Source organism: Triturus cristatus, chromosome 7, assembly GCF_964204655.1.
Source record: "Triturus cristatus chromosome 7, aTriCri1.1, whole genome shotgun sequence".
Taxonomy (NCBI): Eukaryota; Metazoa; Chordata; class Amphibia; order Caudata; family Salamandridae; genus Triturus; species Triturus cristatus.
In genome coordinates, this window is record NC_140590.1 from 1643221956 (window position 1) to 1643241191 (window position 19236).

A 19236-nucleotide genomic window follows, 5' to 3' on the forward strand; every position below is an offset into this window, starting at 1 on the left:
CTCACGAATGGCTCTTCATTGGACTGGGGTACTCATCCAGGCGACATGGAAGTGCAGAGCCTTTGGGTCATGTCGGGCAGCGTCTGAACTTAAATGTGCTTGAGCTGGAGGCTGTCAGTCTAGCCTTGAGGTCTTTTCTTCCTTTCAGTTGAGTGCAATATCTAGATTTTATCAGAAAACTCCACTACTGTCCAGAGGGCAGCGGAGTGTTACGTTCTTCATGTTCGGAGGTGTTTGCCTGTGGACATACGAACAGCAATGTGGGGTTTTTCCACAGTGGCCCAACCTCCAGGCTCCACCAGTGTGAAGGCAGATGCCTTTAGTTCTCTCTCACTTGAGGACCTCGACTGGACGGCACACCCAAGATTACAATCTCCTTCAGGTTTCCCTTTGTGGATCTCTTTGGTATGGTCTGGAATAAGAAGCGTCCTCAATTTTGTGCCATACACTTGCTGCCTGATGATTCCCCGGGGGATGCCTTCATTTTCAGCTGGTTTCAGGGTCTGATAGACACGTGTTTGCTGATCTTGCTTCTGTCCAAAGTACCAGGAGGATTGGGCGCAGTTGATTCTGATCACGCTAGCGTGGCAGAGGAGGATCTGGTATGCCAATCTTTGGCACTCTGCATTTGGCTGACTCTTCCCCTATCGCACAGAGCAGACCTGCTCTCGCAGCAGGATGGTCAGGTCCTCCATCCCAATCCTCAGATACTGCAGCTAGAAGCATGGAGTTTGAGCGGTTCCAGATAGAATCCTTTTGCCTTTCTGATTAAGGTGCCAACATAATCTTTGCATCTAGGAAGCCTGCCTTGAAATCTATGTAGGCTGCTGGAACAATTTTATATAGAGGTGTGAGTAAGAAGGCCTTAATCCTTTTACATATTGTAGGAAATCTGGTCATTAGTTGTGCAGGATGTGAGGCCTGCGCAAGTAATAAGTCCACAATTTCCCTTTACTGAGAACCAAGTACCCCATTGTAGCACTTGTCTCTCCCCTGGTAGCCAAGCAGAGCAGTGTAAGGCCTCCTCTGGAGAGGTGGTGTTTGCTAGTAATCACCACTTGCTGACACACAATGATACCACTCAATAAATGATTGTGCAGACAGTGTTTGTTCTTCAGAAAACGAAAAGTACATGTATTGCACACTCACACTACTAATTACTACACATTAATTTACAAATATAATCATGAGGCAAAACAAAAATACCTTGGATTATGTTATGAAATTACATTTGACCTCAAAGGATTGAGACCCTCAAAATCACTGTCCACCCCCACCTATACCTGAGAATCTATCACACTATAGAGGGTTATCACTTTAGATAAAACAGGCCTATTGGCTTTGTCAAGGGCTCACCATATTACAAGAACAACAAACCACGGTTAAAAACGCCACAATTTTGTGCATAAATGCAGTAATCAATAATAACCATGCCTAAATGCAATTAATAACCAATAAAGCATATCAACCTTGAACAGTAATCATTGTCAACATTATTATATAAGTAAAGCATTTTAAAACTAACATAAGAACATCACATCAGATGAAGTCATAGTAGAAAATGCTCCACTCCATGTGTTTTCTGTACATACCTTTAGGCCATATAACATAAAACGATAGAACCAGTGCCTAGAGAGTGCTGCACTCCCAGCTACAGAACAAAAGCTCCAGCTATGAGAATGCTTAATAAATAAACTTACAACTTGGAATAAATACATTTACAACCTTGGAGGGTCATAGATTCCTTGACCCCGCAAACGTAGGGTCTGTAACTCCTACAGTCCCCACAACACTTTCCGAATTAGTTGGTGGTGCCCCTGTCCTCCTGGGGCCACCATAAAGCAAGAGATATATGAAAATTAGCCTCTCCTGAGGCATTATGGGGCGCTCTCTCGAAGAAGGAGTGAATAATTTAGCAGCAGGTTTCCCACAGTGCAGGAAGCCCATGTGTCTTTTCCATAGGTTCTCCTTTTTGTTGTATTTCTAAGCGGGGGGTGTTCAGTCCCACCTGATACACCCCCAAGGAAGGTTCATGCAGTAGGGGCTGTGGCCCATGAACCCGGCTGGCACCCAGGGCAGTGCTCCATGCAGGGCAGGAGCTGACAACAGCCATCCTCCTGCTCCTGCCGTGCGGGAGCTTTCTTCTTTTGTCTACTGCCTGAGGAGCAGCCTTACTTCGTCCGGGTCCCGGGACCCAATACTGTTCTTCAAGGCCCAGGAAAGGGGTCTCAGACCCCACTGCATACACCGGCCCGGGGATGAGGTCCCCAGGGCTAGAAGGACTTTTGGGAAGCGGCCCCACACATGCCCCTCTCCCAAATGAACAATTAATTTGCATAGTGCAGACCACAGGCCCCGGCCCACAGAGGAGGTTTTCTTTGGAAATAGAGCAGTTACCCACGTGCTTCTTTGCTTTCTGAACGGTCAGGGGCAGTTGCAGGAGGCCTCCTAGCCTAAAAAGCTTTGTGCCTTGCAGGGAGCTCATTCCACTAGCTCACTGTGCCAGCTTGTCTCCTGTTCTTGGTCCAGATCCTTCCCACGCCTAGTCCTCAGGTGGTTTAAGGGGGTCAGCATCACTGTCCCTTGGAGATACCCGCTGGTCCTGGGTTATCTGGGGAAGAGTCCTTGGTCCTTGTGGGCATCTTGCGGTTTGTCCTTCCAGTTGTTCATGGTTTAGCAGCAAAAAGCACACACAGCACTTTCTCTCCATTGTGCACAAGTTTTTAAAAGGGGGTGAAAAGTTCTAGAAGACGGGTACCTGTTGCAAATCCCAGGGTGCCATATCATTTCTCCACCCCTATCCAACCCTCCTGCATAGCATGCTGGGACAGCTCAAGATAGCATCACCCACGAGTAACTGGTCACATCTGCTCTGGAGGCCAAAACTCCACCCCTCGCTGACATCAATGCAGGGCCTTTGCAACCAAAACTTCAAAGAGTAGTCCCCTCCTGTGTTGGCTCCAGTTGTCTTGGCTTTCCCCTTTGTTCTGTGGCCTGAGATGTCCCCAGCCTTGGTACAGTGTGACAGGTATTTAACAAATGCAGATTTTCATCCCCACCCCTTCTTCCACAGGAGCTAGGGGAAGCACTGTTAACTACTCCTTTTGTATGGGGCGGCCTATGTTTCCTCCTCTCTGGACAAAATGGCCAGGGTTCTGATCCTAAGCTGATGGAGAGAAATATGACAATTCTGGATGACCCATAAGATGTATAGTTATGTGTTTGAGACTAGTGTAGTTCATCTTAGCGTACATGTTTCACCCATTTTGATATTTTGATGGACTTTGTTGTAGGCTAAAAGGAAGCAAAACTGTACTCGAAGGCAGATTTTCCTCTATGTGTATGATAAAGTGTCATGAGATCGAAAACAGTAAAACATACTGACCTTACCTATGAGTGACCAATTATAGTAAAAGAAGTGGCGGCTCCTCCGCTAAGGCAGAGGAGCGTTGCCCTACTGCTCGTTGATTAGTGCAAAAGAAAAATAAAATGATAATAACCAGAAGTTATTATCATTTTCTTTTTCTTTGTGTACTCCGACTCCAGCCAGGTTGGGCGGGGCTAGACTCCCCACTGTCAGAGGGAGCAGGAGTGGTTTGCACTCACTCCCTACGAGCGCATGATGACTTGGTCAGCCCTCCGGGGCTTCCAAACAGTCATGCGCACTTGACATGTTCTCCACTGGGCTGTGTTGCACAGCCCACAGGATAACATGCCCAGCCTCCCAGTTACGGCCGCTCAGACCAATCACGACAGCTTCTGCAGCGTCGTGATTGGCTGGGAGTGTCTAGGAGACTGGGTGCTTCCGGTGCTCTGCAAAGACTGAGGAGAGACGTGTGGCAGCGGCGAAGAAGGTAACTTATTTTTTATTTGTATATCATGCCATTCCCCCTACCACCACCCCCGTACAGAGGCAGCCGCCACTGATTATAAGCCTGCAGAGTCCCCTTTGCACCAGGCTACCTGTGGCAGTAACTGGGCTGTGCACAACAGTAGTCTCACATGCACAGCCCGCACTGCGTTTGGCACAAATTAGATTTATGAACGAGATACTTTAAAGACTTCCTTTAGGTGTTTTAAAACTTTCTTTTAATATTGGTGTTGTAATTCTGCTTCCTGGTCGACCCTTGCGGCACCCGGATGTTAAACGGGCCCGCATTGCACCCGGGTTGACGCTCTAATTCTTTCCTCACTCCACTATTTAATCCACGCTGGAGCGACCGTGCAGCAGGCGCGCCGAAGGCAAGCCTGTCGGCGCCCGGATCGCGACCAGCGCCAGAACCCCTGGTTGTTTAAAGCCCCAAATATACAGTAGAAACCAGTTCTTTGACATGGAAAGTGGCACATGTAAGACGCATGACTTGTCCCTGCAAAACAAGAATGTAGGTGAGTTCCTGAGCTCTAAGTGCTCTTTCCGTCTCAATCTAGGCGTCTCTAATCGCTCTGAGTATGCAAATAGGGTAGGGAGAGATTGGGGAGCATAAAATATTGTGGCTCATATGGATAGATAAAAGGGGGGAATGGCAAATAACACTACTACAAATGGGCTCCTCAAGATCCCTAAGGCAATACGTGAGCAGCACGTGCAGTGTCTTCTGCTGAACTCCCGTTCTGTGGTAAAGCATAAATACCAACTTGAAGACCTGATTCAGCTTTCCACCCCTGATATAGTCTTCGTTACAGAAATTTGGAGGGATAATACATCATGCCCAGACTGGAACATCGCATTACCAGAGGGCTATGCAGTCACCTCGCAAGATAGGGAGGAAGGCAAAGGGGGGGGGTATAGCCATTATTTATCGAGATCACCTAAAGGTGCAGGTGGAAGCCATCTCAGTTCTATCAACGGAGGCGCTGCATTTCTATATAAAATTAAACAATCTTTCTACTTTTCAGGGGCTACTCATATATCATCTACCTGGGCCCAGAGCGACTTTTTCCCAAGCACTTTTGACACTTTTGGAGTCCTATATAGACTCCCACTCCTTCACAATTCTGGGTGATTTTAATTATCATCTAGAATTAACAAATAACTTGGATACAGTTAGATTGCTGGATAACCTAGCAGCATTCAGCTTAAACCAACTAGTAACCAAACCCACCCACCTGGCGGACCATACTCTGGATGGCATTTTTACTAACAATTTTGATATTAACCTGACTAAAATACTAACCCTTCCATGGACAGACCATAAGGCTGTCCATTTTAAGATCAAGGTCATGCAGCCTAACTACTGCACTCAAATTAAGTCATCCAAGGTAAAAATTTGACGCTGGAACAAAGTTCTAGGCAATGACCTAGAGCTGGCCCTTGGCTACCTCCCCACTCCACTAGCGAAGGATAATAATGAAGCAACCTCCCAGTTCAATGACTGGCTATTGGCAGCGGCCAAGCGTGTTGCGCACGAAGATATCGTCACCTTGGTACAGCTCTGAGTTCAAGTGCCTAAAAGTTAGCAGTAGGCGAGCTGAGCATCTTTGGAGACAAGACTACAGCAATGAAAAGAAAGTAACCTATAATCTAGCTATCCAACACTACAAGGAAGCAATTATTGCCGCAAAAAAGCTATTTTTTACAACCAAGATAGAGGAAGCCCGAAATTCCACCGAGGAACTTTTTAAATCTGTTAAACTGCTGGCCAAACCGCAGCAGGAAAACGCTTCCAAACCAGACCAAGCCATGTGTAACAAACTGGCCCTATACTTTCAGAACAAGGTGCAAGTGATCTATAATGATCTCTTGAGCACTCGGGGGCCTCAAGATAAGCAATGCCAACTGCCTGGTGAGGCTCGATTAATTCATTGCAGACTATCCTGCTTCCAGAAAATCACTAACGATGAGGTACAAAAACTCCTCCTCTCTATAAAATCAGGCTCACCCACAGACCCTTGTCCTCCTGCCATTATGCATCTGGCCACGAAGAAGATCTGTGACAAGCTCACCCCTCTTGTTAATCAAGTTCTGGAATCGGGTAACTACTCAGTAACCTGGAAAAAAGTATCTATCAGGCCAATTCTTAAAAAGCCGACCCTGGACCCTTCTGAACCGAAGAGCTATTGCCAAATTTCTGGCCTACCGATAGTAGCAAAAATTCTGGAGAAGTCAGTAAACAAGGTGTTGACTGACTATCTAGATACTAATAATCTGCTGGACTCCACCCAGCATGGCTTTCGGTCTTGTCACTCTACCGAATCAGCCCTGATTAGTGATTACTGCAACGGAAGAGATCTGCAGAATAGTGGATGGGGGGGGGAGGCATGCTTGTCTCACTGATATCATGACCTGGATGAACCATAGCTTCCTGAAAATTAACACTGATAAAACAGAGGTGATAGAGTTTGGTCCTGGCCGACCCCTGTGGAATGACTCCTGGTGGCCGGTTGAGGCTGGGGAATGCCTGTGTCCTGTCCCCAAGGTCAGGAACCTCGGGGTCATCTTCGATGACCAGTTGAATTTTTCTGCCCAGGTAAACAGTCTCACTTCCTCCTGCTCCTTTTTATTAAAAACTTTAGGAAAAATGTTCCCTTTTATTTCACGAGAATTGCAAAAGACGGTGGTGGTGGCGCTCTTCCTGGACTATTGCAATGCCCTTTTCTCGGGCATTGATAAGACCCAGATGACGAAACTGCAGTCTTTACAGAATGCTGCAGCAAGACTACTTCTAAACATACCCAAAGGACAATCAACCTTGGCAGGAATTAAGTCACTGCACTGGCTCCCCATCCAGCAGCGGGTGGAATTTAAGGTCTTATGCCTGGTCCACAAAGCACTTTATGGTGGCGGTGCCGAGGATATCCAAAAAATGTTCCTACCTTATATCCATTCACGTGCCCTTAGATCTGCTAATTTGGGCCTTATCAAGATTGCTAAGATCAGACAGGCAAGTTGGGGTGGCAGGACTCTATCGAATTGTGCGGCAAAGTTATGGAACAAAATAACTATAGCCATGAAATGTCAATCTAATTGACAGTGCTTTAGGAAGGACTTGAAAACATAGCAGTTCACTTCCACATAGTCCTCCGGTAACACAGGCCGTATTTCCTTTCTACACACACTAGCACCAAGACGCCACGGCAATCGAGCGCTCTATAAACATATATCCTATCCTATCTTATCCACGTGCAACCAGCAAAGTGCCCCTTACCCTAGCTGCGTAACAGAGGCCTTATCTTGAAAGGCGGGCACTGATGGTAAACACATGCAGTCCATTTACTGCGTGCTCACCATGAGTGAGACACATGTATTGAGACTCACCTACAGTAAAAAGTCCAAAACTGGGTGATCAAAAATCCAAAAAAAAAATCCGGACGTGTTGAATGAGCAAACCCCATGTGGCAATGCATATCACCTGTCTGACGTCTTTGATTGCACAGCAGGGTCTCGCAATGGCTAAAGAAAAGGCTACCTGGTAGATCTGTCTGTGTATGTGTCTTCCTCACCAATCTCTGTTTTTTAACCCCTTCGATGCTGCGCAGATTCCGCCGCTGTGCTGACGGAATCTTGCGCGGGCGTGGTCATGACGGAATGGTTCCGTCATGAGCACAGCTCAACCGTGGGTCATGACGGAACCATTCCGTCATGAGCACCGAAGGGGTTAACTGGCTACTATTTGTGCGCATTTTCTGACAGCCTTGAATTACCACTTCACGTCCACTTTGCTTATTGTTTCTTAGTGTGTTTTGAAATTTTGATGGCATCTCCGTTCATGTCAATTTTTTGTTTATTTAAAAACAGCTCTGATTATAACTATTACTTCTGCTTGCTAGGTTGGAGAACTGCAAGCCCTTTTGGTATGGCCGACCTTCACAGTTTTCTACCTGGATAAGTTGGTCCTTTGCATCTGCCATCCTTCTTACCTTAAGTAGATTTGATATTTCATGTGGAGTAATTTATTACCCTTACAGCTTTATTCTCTCCTTCGCATCCAACTAAGGAGGAGGAACATCTGCATATGTTGGATCCCAGGAGTGAAGTGTCTTATTGCATTTGCAACAAACGGCAGGACATAATTGAAAACCCTCTCTTTGTGGGGTTTGCTGTAGCTAAAAATGACAAGGTGGCAATCAAACACACTATTTTGCATGGGGTCATTCTCTCCACTAAATTCTGCTATACCGTGATCAAGAAAGAGCAGCCAGAGGGCATTCATGTTCATTCCACCAGAGCCATGGCTGCTTCCACTGAGCTTTCTGGAGCCGTCTCTGTTTCAGGCATGAGCCAGGCAGCTATATGGTCATCCTTGCATACCTTTGCAAAGCACTACAGGCCCACATCTTATGCATGTACTGACGGGTACTATGCCTGAACTGTGTTACGTGATTTTGTTGGTTAACCAGAACCGATCGATCCCACCTCCCACTGAGATACTGCTTTGGGACTCATTCATAAGGTTAGGATTCTGTGGGAAGAAAGATCCCCCAGAAGAAAAGGATACGTACCTCTGGCAAGTATATTTTGGTAGAGATATAATCTTCTCACAGGTTCCTCAAACCCTTGAGAAGATTCAATGGTATGTACATGTTTTGTGCTGTAGCTAGCCCTGCCATGGCTCACTTAGTTTGCTCTGCACATTTAGACGGGGCATGGAAAAAAATATGAGGCACTGATGCCAGCACAGTGTTGGCTGCCTGCTATACGATGACAACATCAATGCGGGAGAAGTGTCACGGCTGGAGCCCCATAGTGCTACCTGGCTGCACTGAACACTCATTGTTGGGTAAACACGTTTTTTTGGATCAGTCTGAAGCCTGCAATGAGTATTCATCAGGCGAGGAATGCACAGAAAGATCTTGTATCCACCAGGAAGACAGATCCTGAATGTAATGCATAAGAAAGTGTATGGGATACTACAGGAAAGATTCTAGGGATCTCTCTACTATAGGAAGGTCAGCTTCTGAAGGTTTCTTAGACTATGCCCATTGCAGTCGTGCAGTAACCTGAAGATTGTAATTTACATTGGTAAGACATTACTGTCCATATAAGGGGGGGCCAACATACATTCAAGATGGCTTATCCATGCTGTATGGCCAATATAGCTGCTGACTGGAAATGGGTTTTCTTTAGATGGAGTTTGCTCAAATGTCTCTTAGGTAGATATCTTACGAATCTGCCATGGATCTGCCCCCTTTGGACCTATGTTGGACACCCCTGGTCGACAATCTGAGTTTATGGTGGATGCTAAAGTGAAACAACATCTCTTTGTAATTTGGGTAGCATCTTTTATAATCTTGACCTGTTCTTTGTCGGCACGTAACTTTTTTTTATTTCTGTCTTAAGTTAAACCTACCAATAGAGCTTGAAGATGAACTGATTCAGCTACCTGCACTTGGCCGTCTGGATAGCAGGTTAGGCTGCGCCTTTAAAGGCATAGTGCCCTCAGTGTAAGGCTGCCTATCCTAACAGCTCCCTTTCGATGGTATCCCTGTTTAGAAAATGAGGTACATCAATTAGAATGATCTAAACTTAAGCTTTCAGTTGGTTTAGTGGTTTCCTTGGAGGATTCTCTTAACAAAGAATGTGCCAAAATTCAGATTATTGCATGTATTTATTTATTACCTAATTAAAAAGCAATTCCCTTCATGGAGTACTGGGACTGACTGTAAGTAAGTATTGTTTGCTTTTTCTTCAGCAGCCCCAGTGTCCAACTCCCAGTGCAGCCCACCTCCTCAGCCATCACCATTTTGTATATGACAACCTACTTCATCACTTCATGTTACACTTTATTTTTGCTCTCAACCTGGTGGTAAAGCTTAACAAACATTACGGTAAATACAGCACAAGGCTTCTTCCTGGAACTGAATAAGATGGAAAATGGTGCAGAAGGCTGTCACGCTGCAAGATATTCTATAATCACGTCGTACGTACTTTTATTATAAAAGAACCGACCCCTTACTTTCACTTTTAAATCTAAATGTAAAACTAGGAAAACAACGCAGGGCAGGGAAATACGGTAACCGAGCCACAGACTCAAATTCGTGGGGTCCCCGCAATATGGACGCAGTTATTATTTTCTCATCTTTGTTCATAGTGTGTTATAATAAAATAAACAATAAAGTCTCGCGTTCCTCCAGAGATGCTGTTTGTTGTTACAGCCCCCTCTATGGCTGGTAAAACCACTGGATGTTGAAGTTACTTCCCACACAGGGGCTTGGCACTTGTTTCCGCAAAACTAAAAATAACCTTTCTTAACAGTTGAAACCACCCTCGTGACGTACTTTCCAAGGCAGTCGAATCGAAAGCTTTTTTTTATTTTTATTTCAACGCTGCTGGCAGTGAAGAGTGAAAGGTTAAAATGGGGGAGGAGTTCCTGACTGGGTTCTATTGCTATGTATGGAAGAATGGGTGATTGCTGCATTTTCTTTTCTCTTATTTAAGTAGGAGTGTTCTTGGAGGTGTGGTGGTGTTGGAGGGGAGGTGGGGGGGGGGTGCGTTTGCAGCAGCACCTCACCTCACTCTCCCATCAGAATTGAAGAGTGGTACCTGAGAGCTTCTCCCTACCCCGTTCCTCCACCTTTCCACAAGTGGCCTACTCCTACATCACATTGCCACACGCTACTCGCCGGAAAGCGCTTTGACGCCTCGTCTGGGGTAGTAAGCGCAATATAAATACAATTACAATTTCAAAGCGTCCATTGACCAATGGGGGCTGGCACACAGTTCTCTTTCTTACTATTATGTTTATGAACAAAGCCTCCAACCGTGTTGGTTAAACAAGATGGCTCTTTTATTCGTTATTGGGTTTTATTTTTTTTCTCTCTTTTTTCTTTCTTAAGTTCTTCTTCTTGTTTTTTAGGGACCTTTTTTATTCTAGTATTTCTGTTGGGGTGGAGAACTTTGTGCAATAATTGGTATTTAATTACAGTTGTTTTTCATGTGTTATGAAAGTTTCAATAAAGAAATGTTAAAAAAAAAATATTAACGATTCTTCGCGTCTTGTGACTACAGGCACATGTCCACTCGGGCAGACTTCTTCCTCTGCACCTCCTCCATGCTATGGGAGGGCAAGGGACCCATTGGCGCTCAGAGGAGCTCTGTCTATTCACAGCCTGGGGGTTGGGTGGCATTGTACCCTCACACCGTGACTCATGGCCATGCCCGTAGGCTTCCACCGCACACTAGGCATCCAGTTATTCCCTGTTGTGTCCAGGACCAGGCAGTGTTTCCTCTTTCACAGCCTTTGCTCTGGGGCTCAGGAGGTCTAAAACCACCAGTGGTTAATTTGTAGAACAATAAGTGCCAGGGCCCTCAACAGGGGGCACTGCAGCTTGCACCATCTATTACCCTACCAGTGCTGCCAATTTAAGTACCAACGCAACTACTAACCATCACACTCCTACTAGTGTGACAATTCATACTATTCAAGGCACCCAAGGTTACAAGAAGGGCTTGGGTGCCACCTATTAGTGATTGTGCATGCATATTAAATTAATAAACAGCTGTTGTTGTGCTCATACCCAAATTAGCAGACAGCACCACCATGTGGCAGACTGTCACAAGCACCGGTGCTAAGAATTGAATGCCGGTGCCCAGCACCGGAAACCACTGGCTCAAATTAAGCACTGAAAACCACCCCCTGGAAAAGTCTACATCCAAAAATCCTGTTTAGAGGAATAAATAGGTTCAGATCAAGTTCCCTAGAGGCCACTGTTGTCAGAGGTCCTAGTTATACTGATTGGCTAAATGTAAGATTATGATGGATAATTCTCGCTACAGGCCGTCTGAATATACCCAGGTGCCAAACTGAATCTGGAAAATTTCTTAACACATCCCCCAGTGAGCGATTGTCACATACCTGAGAATGAGGACAGTATTAATTGTCTTCCCGGAGCCAATCAAACCCTCCTCTCCTTGCAGAATCAAGCTTACGAACACCTCTGAATAGGAAGTCAGGCACCTCGGGCTGGGACGAGATCTTCACCGGACCCACGCGTCAAGCAGAGGAAGAGGACGGAATCTTCAAATACGGATGAAAGTGTACAAAAAGAGGATTGGTGGTGTGCGGTGATGCCAACTGACCACTAAACACTTTCGCTAGCGATGTTGGCTCATTTGTGGTTTATCCTGGGATATCCTTCCTGACAGCAGCAACCATTGCATCCGGTTCACGCCCCACAGCAATTCTATCTGAGAGATGCTAGCAGTAGGAGCACTTTTCTCCCCCTTTTTCTGTCTTAAAGCCGCTTCCATTTGCCCTCTTTCCACCACCAGCTTCCGGCTAGGTGGAGGGTCTTCTAATTTCTGAGCCAGTGAAAGTCTCTCTCCACTGATCACTGGTTATCCAGTTGATCCACAGGACTTACACCCTCCCCTTTTTGTCCACCCCTCTGGAACATCTGTTCTCTGTCATGAAGTAAACCCCACCCACTCTTTAATCCTGGAGCTGGAACTTCTAGCTTTGCTACAGAAGGTGGCCATGGAAAAAGTGCCCATAGAGGTCTGGGGCACAGGAGTTTATTCTCTTTACATCTTGGTCCCCAGAATCACTGGGGAATCAGGCCCATTCTAGGCTTGACCTCCTTTATTCCTATTGTACAAATGTGATATTCTGCCCTTGAGTTAGGTTCTGCCATGGATGGTGTCCCTGGATATCCTGAACATTTACTTCCAAATGCCAATTCTTCCAACTCAGAGGAGTTCCCTCTGCTTCACAGTCCCAAAACTGCCAATTTGCGGTTCTGCCCTTTGCGTTTTAGGACCGCTCCATGAGTTTTCACCAAGATGCTGGATGTGTTGGCAATCTTCCTCAGAAGGTCAGGAGTTCACATATTTCTGTACTTGGACAATTGTCTGGTAAAGACAAGTTCCCATAGTTGGCTTTGGACCACATGGCACACAGCCTAATATTGCGCCTTCGACTAGGGTGCTCCATCAACCAACAGAAGTCTCACCTCTGCCCTACCTAAATGCATGCCTTCATTGGAGAAGTCCTAGACACTGCTCGCATAAGGGTTTTTCTTCCACCCCAGAGGACTTCACACATTTGGGATATGATTATGATGTCTCAGACTTCAGATCTGATGCTGGTTTTGAAAATTGTACAGCTTTTGGGCGTGATGATTCCAGCATCTTTCTGTTTCTGGAAGCCTGGTGCCAGATGAGGTTCCTTGAGAAGCCCTTTAGAGGAAACTAGTTTCAGTATCAAAGCAGCATCTACTCACATGGACATATTCCGCTCAATTCTTGCAGACGTCCATTGCTGAGTGGGACCCGGCAAGCTAATGGGGGATAGTTTAGGCTGTCCTCCACAGTCACAGACCATTATTGTCCTGAACGCCTCCTCGTTGGACTGGGGGAAATACTTAGGGAGATCATGCAAAGCCTTTGGTGTCCCTCAGAACAAATGTGCATCAATGTGCTTTAGTTGATGGCTGCTACCTAACTCTGAAGGCGTTTGGCCCCTCTATCTCATCTGTGTTGTACAGATTCTTTTGAACAATACTACCACCATACAATGCCTCAACAGACAAGGCAGAGTAGGTTCTTGGACCCTCTTCTGGAATATTTTGCACCTGTAGCAGTGGGCAGTTTAATGGGGGAAATATCTCAGTGCCTTCTCATGTGTCATGCTCTGACTGTGAAGAAAGACATCTTGAGTCGCCTGTCTTTGGCTAAACACGAATAGGAGCTTCAGTTTGATGTGACAGGTGTAATCTCCACTGAACCTATTCGTCCTTTCATCATCCTCTTTGCTTCAGCTCTTACCAGGAAATGCCCTTTGTGTCCTTCACTTCCAGCTTTATGGTTCTCTGGGGACTCCTTCTGCTTGAGCTTGTCCATGGACCTGATTGTCCCACAGATTTCAAGGGGGCTGCAGTAAGTGTGAAATGATAGCTTGTAACTGCTTCCCAATGTCTTGGACTGGACGACGAAGATCTATAAAGCCGTCTCTTGAAACTCAGCATTCAGGCTCCTCTTCTTCTCTTTTATCGAATATTTCTGCTTTGGCATCCCAATCGTTGGATACTTCGTCTGAGCATGTAGAGATGGAGAGGTGCCCGTTAGACGCTTGCAGCCTACTGCGACAGGCAGCATATGTCATCTTGACTGCTCAAAAACCAGACACCAAGTCTGTTTACGCTGGATGCCGGGACACGTCTGTCTAATAGTGCCAAGCAATAGGCTTAAACCCTTTTGAAACTCATCTCTCTGATGTTCTGCTCTTTGTTTTTTTTCACTCAACAGAGTTTGATAGTTTCTACCTTGAAGAGGCACTTGGCTTCACTGCATGCCTTTTCATATCTCCTCTACTCGTTCAGCTCACCCCTGCTGGCTTGTTACTTCAAAGAGTTGCTGTATATGTTCCAGATCACACCATTTGTTGGACTGCAGGCAGACTTAAACTTGGTTCTCAGTCTCCTCATGACATCACCTTAAGAACCAATGCACAGTTATTATATTAATCTTTTGACCCTCAAGATTTGTTTCTGTTAAAGATTACTCTGCCCTGCAGGTTCGGAGGCTGCTAACCTAGGGCCAACCAATATAAACTGTATTCTGTACAGTCAAGGTGGTCCTTGATACCTGCCCGTCATTTCTGCCAAAGGTGGGGTCCGCCTTCCACACCTGTCAACCATGACCAAAGGCATCCCGGTGGTTGAATTTTGCTGGGCAGCCCCATTGATGCCATTATTACCAGGTGGCACAATAAGGCTGTGCTGCACCATCACCTTGGTTAATTGGCATTCACAATAAAGTTCCAAGGTATCCAATTTGCTACTTCTGTTTATGTATTGTCCGTAGTCAATAAGGGCCAGATATACAACCTTTTTTTGCGGCCGCAAACGGGAGAACCTCCCGTTTGCGGCCACAAAAAAGGGTAATAGCATGTACAAATGCTATTTTGTGAGTCATTGACTCGCAAAATAGAATTTGAGACTCTCACTATTAGGAAGGGGCGTCCCTTCCTAATAGCGAGCCAACATGTTATGTACTTGTGTTTTGCGACCGCATTTGCGGCCGCAAAACACTCGCAGTTTACCGCCTACTTTAAGTAGGTGGTAAACCACTTGCAAAGGGGAAGGGGTCCTCAGGGGACCCCTTCCCCTTTGTGATTATGTTGGAAAATATTTTTTAAGAGCAGGCAGTGGTCCCAGAGACTACTGCCTGCCCTTAAGAAAATGAAACTGAAACATTTCATTTTTAAATGCATCCCGTTTTCCTTTAAGGAAAACGGGCTGCATTTAAAAACAAAAAATACTGCTTTATCAAAAAAGCAGTCCCAGACATGGTGGTCTGCAGAGCCCAGCAGGCCACCGTACCTGGGAGGGCCTGTCATTCCCAATGGGCTCGCAAATTGCGACCTGCCTCATTAATATTAATGAGCCTCGCAATTTGCGACCCCATTGGGAATCACAAACAGTGTTAAACACACTGTTGTACATGGCATATTGAGCCTCGCAAATTGCGACTCGCAAATGAGTCGCAATTTGCGAGGTACAATTTTGCTCGTTGTACATCTGGACCTAAGCTCTTTCAAAGCCTGTCCACGTGCCTTGGCTGGTCGTGGGAAAAAGTAAGAAACTAACACCAGAGCTCCAGATCGTGCCATATATAGACCAATGTCATTGCTGCGTGGGCTGGCAGAGCTATGACTGGAGTGGCGCCACCTGGCGGTGCTGACAGAGCAATTCCTAAAAGAAAAAAGGTTTCTGGTCCAATCTGGCATTTGAGTATATTGTTAAGGAGAGGAATCTGGGGTAAGAAATAGTGCCCACCGGAAATATTATTACAGAAACAAAATCTTTTTTTCATTTCTTGCAGCCTCAAAGGAGGCCAGGATGTGCCAGCAACTTTCCTAGGTTGGGCCCAGCTCCGCCATTTGTGTCCTGTGGCTTGTGGTGACACATAGCAAGACATCCTGCTGGCCTCTTTCAGATTCATGGAAGGAATCAAAGGGCCAGCCGCAGGGTGGAGGACAGGGCCACTTTAAAATGCAGCATAATGATGGATTCACCGCACTTGCCACATTTTCAGATCTCTTTGACATAAAATGCAGACTTAAATCCCCAAAAACAGTTTCCAGTTCAAACGACTGAAAGGTACAGGAAAAACAAAGGTGGTGCAGTACAGATGCAGGCAGTTTGCAAAGTTGAACTAGTGACCCTTTTAGTCGGTGAATTTCTTGTCAGGTGGTAACCGATGCTTTTAATCTTAAAACTTACACCAGGCAATATTAGTGTGCTGAAGTGATGCTCTGTAGAATGAATGCTCTTTGTGGCTTAAAAATAGCCCTAACACGTTTAAATGTAATTCTGAGAAGGTGGAAGTGATGATTGCTTCTTTGCTTTGTAAGAGTTTTGCTTCATTACAAATTCATATTACATCACAGCAGTGCTTAATTTGAGCCTGTGGTTTCCCGTGCTCAGCACCGGCACTTAATTGTCACAACGGCGCTTGTAACAGTCTGACACAAGGTGGCGCTGTCTGGCTAATGTAGAGGTGACCACAAAAACAGTTTATTATTAATTCAATAAACATTAAAAATGACAATTAACTGCAGTCCAAGCCATTCTTATAGCTTTGGGGGCCTGAAATAGTTCGAATCGCCACACGTGTAGGAGTGTTATGGCTAGTAGCTGTGTTGGTACTGTCACTGGCAGCATGGCAGGGGCAATGTGTGGTGCAAGCTGCAATGGCCTCCTGACACGAGCCCTGCCAGCTTTTTTTTTTTTACAAAATAAGCACTGAATCACAGATAGGGTTTACAAAGCAGCAGTTATTTCAAGAGGACACCTTTCATACAAAATCATGCCATGCACTTTATTACTCTTTTTAAGGTTTTGTGTTTTCATTCTTTCAGTTCACCATAGCGAACCACTTAATTTAAAAATATGTCATGCAAATACTATTCCCCTTGACGTTTCTTAATGGAAAGTGGTGCTTCTAAAGAGTCATGGTGTGGATATAGAATAAAAGCAAAACTGAAGACCAGTTCCAAAACAACTGGCATATGCAGAATAAAAGATGGACACCTTTTATGACATGAATTGTGCATGCATATTCAGTCATGACTTGCATGTTTATTACAATTTGGGTTATCTAGAAGCTAGAATGGGGCAGTGTTAATAACAAGGGATTTTTGTTGGTGAATAACTAGATAATGTGTATCATTTTCTTTCTTAAAAAAACTGCATTTTGCATAGCATTGTGCCTCTTTTTGTGTATCTAGGTGTTATAAGGAAACAAAATGGCGAGATATAGTGCACATAATGTGCCTTTTATTTGCTCATCAACTGCAGCACAATTCTAGAGGGTACTGTAAGAGTGGTGCTGGTGGGTGACTTCACTTGGAGAGCCCCGCTGCCGCACTGCTCTGCCCTCTTTTATACATAAGCGACCAGTGGCGGCTCCTCCACTAAGGCGGAGGAGCGTTGCCTCACTGCTTTTACGCAGTGTAACTGAAGGAAAAATAAAATGATAATACCTTAATGTTATTATCATTTTATTTGTTACTGCTGCTTTGCGGCCGGGGCGGGCGGGGCTGCTCTGCTCTCAGAGCAGGGCAGGGGAGGAGTGGTTTGCACAACTCCAAGTGCGTATGAATGCTTGGCAAAACAGTGATGCGCACTTTGCATATTCTCCACAGAGGCTGCATTACAGCCTGGGTGGAGAACATGCTCAGGCCCCCAGTCCCTGGCTGAGCACCGAACCACGGTGCTCAGACCAACCACAACGTTGCATTGCAGCATTGTGATTGGTCATGGGAGCCTGGGTGCTTCCTGTTCTGGCCGAGTCCTGGGGCAGAGGAGAGACAGAAAGACAAGGCGGTGATAAGGTAAGTTTGAATTTACTTTACATCCCCCCCACCGCCCCCCCCCCCCCGATCCGTGCCAGCCTCCACTGTAAGCGGCATAGGAAGACCACCCCTTCTGGAAGGTACTATTCACATCACAAAAAGGACAACTCAACTACTTACATTTATGTACCAAGGCCCTCATTGTTTCAGGTATGCAGATTCTGATATCTGGAAGGTTTTTTTTCAAACTCTGATAGATACTGTTGGTCTGGTTCACTAAGCTAGACTTACACCTGAAGTCTAAGTTCAGACCTAAAGCTAGCTTTAGACCTGAAGTCTAAGTTGAGATCTAAAGTCTAACTTTAGACCTGAAGTCTAAGATGAGATCTAAAGTCTATCTTTAGACCTAAAGTCTAAGTTGAGACCTGAGGTCTAAGTTGAGACCTGAAGTCTAAGTTTAGACCTTAGACTTTAGGTCTACACTTAGATTTGAAGTCTAAATGTAGACTTCAGGTGTAAAGTTAGCCTTCAGGTCTAAGGGCCTGATTTCAATTTTGGCAGACGGGTTGCTTGGTCACTACGGTGACGGATATCCCATCTACGGAAATATAAATCCCATAATATCCTATGGGATTTATATTTCGGTGGACTGAATAGTTGTCATCGTTGTGATGGAGTAACCCGTCCACCGAAATCTAAAGGAGGCCCTGAGTTTACCTTTGTAAAGCAGGCCTTCATTGCTTTCTTTGTACCAGCACCGCTCCTACGTCTTTCCCTTGCATGTCATATTTTAGCTTGATCAATTCTGCTGGTGTGTAATAATATTAACCAAGAGCCCAAATAACAATGTATTATTCTTAAAAGGATGAGAGGCTGAAGGGACCTGTTGAAATTCAAACCTTTAACCTTCAAACTTTGCATGTTATGTTGATGCAGCACTTTACTGCGCCATGTTAATGGCTAACTTATTGTATAGCAAATAATATTTTAGTGTATGGTGCTGCTTATCTGTGCCCTTTTTCTTTAAACTACTTCATCATGGATAACAAGTCCAGTGCCACATATATTCCTTCTGGGTATGTGGTAACAACGATTTTCCTGCTGCTGATAGAGTCTTTCGAAACCTGTGGAGGTAAATGGCCATACCTAGGGTCTACCGCGGCGAGAGTTGGAGATTTTCCAGGAAGTGCACCTAACTTGACGAACGTTTGACTACAGGGGGTCACTCCCAACACCTCGCTAATTCTAGCGATTCACTTGGTGAAACCCGATTATGAAGAGAGTGTGAAGTAGGTAAACCCTATGTTGAAAAGAACATATTCCACAGATACCTTAGTCAGGATTAGAGGGTATTACATTTTGGGATCCTGAGGGTCCTGATGAATGCCGGAGGGACCTGACACTGTGGGCACAATTTAAGCGGCAGAAACATGTTGACACCTTGGCAGTAAGGAGGGGTGAATGAATCCTAATCTTCTCCTATCACCACAATCCTTCACGT